Here is a 4662-nt window from a genome sequence, read left to right as displayed (position 1 = left end):
GGCAATAACCAAGCTGTCTGTTCCATCAGGATCACTGCTAGATCACAGCTCTGTATGTCTCCTTCTTTGTTTTCATTCAAATTCTTCTGCTAGTTGGAGTTTAGTCCACTTCTGTATCCTTCCCTTCAAAGCTCATGGGTCCAGGATTATCTTCTGTATCTGTGTTAATTGGTTCCCCTTTTCTTTGTTGAAGAGGATCTATGCAGTCTTTCTACCTATTCTGCCATTATAAGGATGTCCTAGATTTATTGTTGTTATTATTATTATTTTATTCTTTAATTGTGATTTGAGTGAAAGTTTACAGAGCAATTTGGTTTTCTACTCCACAATTCACACACATTTTATTTTGTCATATTCATTGTAATCCTCATGATATAACAACACTCTTTCTACTTCCTCTCTGTGTTTAACATTTCCCTTCTTTCCTATCCCTTCCTTCCTTCATGGCTTTATCTCTGGGCAAATGCTGCCCTTTTTATCTCATATGCTTGATTGCTATAATGACTGCATACTTTGCAGGTATTATTGTTTACCTTATAAGCCTGTTGTTTGACTGAAAGTTGACCCATATGGTTAAGCTCAGTTCCTGCCTTGAAGGGTGTCTAAGGACAGTAGTCTCAGGGGTTCCACCAGTTTTCATCAGACCAGTAAGCCTGGTCTTTTTTAGATGTTAAGTTTTGCTCCACCTTCTCTTCTTCCATTCTGTCCTTTCTCCCATTGTGATCCCTTTCAGAACAGTCAGCAGTTGTAGTAGGGCACTATCTAGTTCTTCTGGTCTCAGGATCGAGGAGGCTGGGGTTCACATAATCCATTAGTTCTTTGGATTAATTTTTCCCTTGCATCTTTGATTTTCTTCATTCTTCTTTGCTCTAGATGGGGAGCAGGATTGTGTATGTAATAGTATTCACCACTGTTGTGCTTCTCCCTGTGTCTTCAACTGCTGTTGTCATTTTGTGCTGGACTTCCTATTATTGTGTATTACCTTTCCCTTCATCTAAGTGACTACCCTCTGATTGGTGATTTCCCTCCCTTGTCCTCCTATCCTTGGTAAATTTAAAATAGGATTCTCTCTGTGTATAAACCCTTTCTTGACTATTTATGGTAGTTGTGGTTTTTATGTGCCGTTGAGTCAGAACCGACTCATAGCAACCCCTCATTGGGTTTCTGAGGTGCTATAACTATGGATTTGATTTTTCAATCTTCCTTCTGAGGAATGGCTGGTGCTATTTGTCCTTCTGTGATTGACAAACTTCACTCAGCATGATGTTCTCTTGGCTTATCCATGTTATGAGGTGTTTCACAGAGTCATCTTTATTCTTTAATGTTGAGTAGGTATTCCATTGTGTATACCATAATTTCTTTATTCATTTATCTGTTGATTGGGACTTAGTCTGTTTGCTCTTTTGCTATTGTAAATAGTACTGTAATGAACATGGGTTTGCATATATCTTTTCTGTGTCATGGCTCTCATTTCTCTAAGATATATATACCTAGTAGTGGGATTGATGGATCATGTGGTGTGGTAGTTTAAGTTTGTGTCAACTTGGCTGGGCCTAGTTCAGTGGCTGGGAAGCTGGATGTAGTATTCCCCATGATGAGCCTGGTAATCAGCTCCAGGGTGGAATCTACTATGAGCAGCTGAGTAGCTGCCTTAGGGATGTGTCTGCTTCCTGTATATAAGGAGAACCCTTAGGGAATGGTCTCTAGCTTATGACATATTTGAACCCTGCATGTAGCCGTGTCATTGTTCAGAAGCCTGCCATGCTCTGGTGACCTTAGGACTCTCAATGGACTGAGTTAATGGCCTGCTGTGTGTTTTGGTAACATTGACTGTGCCTTTTTACTTGTCAACCTTGGGCTTGTCAGGCTCAACAGCCAGCAGCTATGTGAGTGAAGAAAAGCCTCTAGCTCCAGTGGGCTAGGAGCAGGAGGCAGAGCTGAAGCCCAAGATTTAGGGGCTTTCACCCAGCTCCTAGAACCTGGTACTTGGAACTTGGACTTCTAGCCTCCCAAACCTGTAAGAGAATAAACTCCTGTTTGTTCAAGCATCCCATTTGTGGTATATTCTTCTCAAAGAAGCACTAGGTAACCAGAACATGTGGTATTTCTATTTCCAACTTCATAATGGAAGTGCCATACTACATTTTTACATTTTTTTTTTTATTCCACCAGCAGTATATGAGCGTTTTTCTATAAATTTTAGGGATTAATCCCTTTCTTGATATGTTGTTGCCAAATTTTTCACCCTAAATTTTAAGTTCTCTTTTTTGTCTTTTGGTGAAGTCTTTTTATGCACATAAATGTTTAATACTTAGGCTGTCCCAGTCATATCATTGGTCTTCTGCTGTTTATGCACTTTAGTTACATTTCATAGTGCATTTAGGCCTTGTACTATGGACCCTAAGTTTGTCTGTATTTTTTCTTTGGTGATTTTTATGGTTTTAGGATTTATGTTTAGATCTTTGAAACACTTTGAATTTGTTTTTATATATGGTATGAGATATTTATCTGTTTCATTTTTCTACAAATAGATACCCAGTTTTGCCTGCGTCATTTGTTAAAAAGATGATCTCTTCTGCATTTACTGGGTTTCAGCCCTTTGTCAAAAATCAGCTGTCCATAGACGGTTGGATTTACTTATGGGCTCTTGATTCTGTTCCATTGATCTATCTTTCATTGTACCAATACCAGGCTGATTTGACCACTGTGGTTGTATATTAGGTTTTAAGATTGAGGAGTGTGAAGCCTCCTACTTTGTTCTTCTTTAGTAGTACTTTGCTTATCTGGGGTCTTTTTCCTTACCATATAAAGTTGGTGACAAGTTTTCCAATTGTATGTGGTAGTTAACTTATGTGTCAATGTGGCTGGGCCATGGTTTGAGTGTTTGGCAACTGGATGTAGTTATTCCCAATGATGAGTTTGTAATCACCTCCATGGCAGAATCTGCATCTAAGTAGTTTGCTGTTGGTGTGTGGCCTGCTTCCACTATATATGCAGAAGCTTTTAGGATGGTATCTAGCTTTTTGGCATGTTTGGATCCTGCATTTGGCCAAGTCTTCATTTCCAGTTCCTGGACTTGAACCAGTGGCCTGTCATGTTGCCTGCTGATCTTGGAATTGTTTGTGGACCTGAAGCAGTAGCTTTCTGTGTTGCGTGCTAACCTTGGTATTCTGACATTTTACCTGCTGACCTTGGGTTCATCAGCCCCAGCAGCCAGTAGCTGTGTGAATCAGCAGCCTCTTGCCCCGGTGGACCTGGAACAAGAAGTAGAGCTGAAGTCAAGGTTGAGGGGCTTTCCCAGAGCTCCTAGAGCTGGCAATCTGAATTTGGACTTCTAGCCTTCTAAACTGTAATATAATAATTTCCTGTTTGTTAAAGCCATCCATTTGTGCCATTTCTGTTATACTAGCACTAGAGAACTAAGATACCATCTCTTTAAAGATTGGTGATGGAATCTGGTCAGGACCACATTATATCTGTAGATTTCTTTGGGTGATATTGTCATCTTTACAATGTTAAATCTTCCTATCCATCGCCATGATATATTCTTCCTTCCATTTATGTAGGTCTCTTTTGGTTTCTTGTATTTGTGTTTTGTAGAGTTATTATTATTATTTGGCAGGTGTGTGTGTGTGTGTGTGTGTGTGTGTGTAGGTCTTTCGTGTCTCTGGTTAGATTTATTTCTAAGTACTTCATCTTTTGTATTGTTATTATAAATGGTATTTTTTTTTTCCTTTTCATAGTTTTCTTTGTTAGTGTAGAGGAATCCAGGTGATTTTTGTATATTGGTCTTGTACTTTGTTGAGTCCTCTGGTGAGTTCCAGTAGTTTACTTGTTGAATCTCTGGGATTTTCTACGTATAGGATCATATCATCTGTAAATAGAGATAGTTTTACTTTGTCTTTGCCAATTTAGATATGTTTTATCCCCCCCCCCACTATTTTTGGTCTTTTAGCCCTGCTTAGGACTTCCAATATAATATTGAATAGGAATAGTGATAAGGGCATCCTCATGTGGCTCCCCTTTGGAAGAGGAAGGTATTCAATCACTCTCCATTGAGAATAATATTGGTCATTTTTTTAGGTATATACCTGTAATTATGTTGAGGAATTTCCCTTCTATTCCTATTTTGCTCTGTGTTTTTATCAAGAACTGGTGTTGGATATTTTCAAATATCTTTACTGAATCTATTGATATGATCATCTGGTTCTTTCCCTTTGTTTTATTTATTTGGTGAGTTATGTTGATTGTTTTTCTAATGGTGAGCCATCGTTGCATACCTGGTATGAATTGCACTTGGTCATGATGTATTGTTTTTTTAAATATGTTGTTGGAGTCTATTGGCTAGTATTTTATTGAGAATTTTTATGGCAACGTGCATGAGGAATATTGTTTTATAATCTTCTTTTTTAGTAGTGTCTTCACCTGGTTTTGGTATCAGATTTTAGTATTATGCTTGCTTCATAGAATGCATTCAAGAATATTCTATCATTTTATATGTTCTGGAAAATTTGGACAATATTAGTGTCAGCTCTTTTCTTGAATGTTTGGTAGGATTCACCAGTGAAGCTATCTGGACCAGTGCTTTTTTTTGTTGTTGTTTTTGGGAGTTTAGTTATTATTATTATTACCTGTTCAATTTCTTCTTTTGTGATGCATCTG

General features: G+C 38.1%; 1 protein-coding gene across 1 annotated transcript in view; it reads left to right on the top strand.

Moving 5' to 3' along the window:
• The window catches only part of NTM (neurotrimin), a 921102-nt gene that overhangs the window by 27515 nt on the left and 888925 nt on the right, over nucleotides 1-4662 (top strand). The window lies entirely within an intron of this gene.

The sequence above is a fragment of the Orycteropus afer genome, unplaced genomic scaffold (assembly GCF_000298275.1).
Source record: "Orycteropus afer afer isolate SDZICR_OR568_19922 unplaced genomic scaffold, OryAfe1.0 scaffold00315, whole genome shotgun sequence".
Taxonomy (NCBI): Eukaryota; Metazoa; Chordata; class Mammalia; order Tubulidentata; family Orycteropodidae; genus Orycteropus; species Orycteropus afer.
This window is presented reverse-complemented; position numbering and strand designations above follow the sequence as displayed.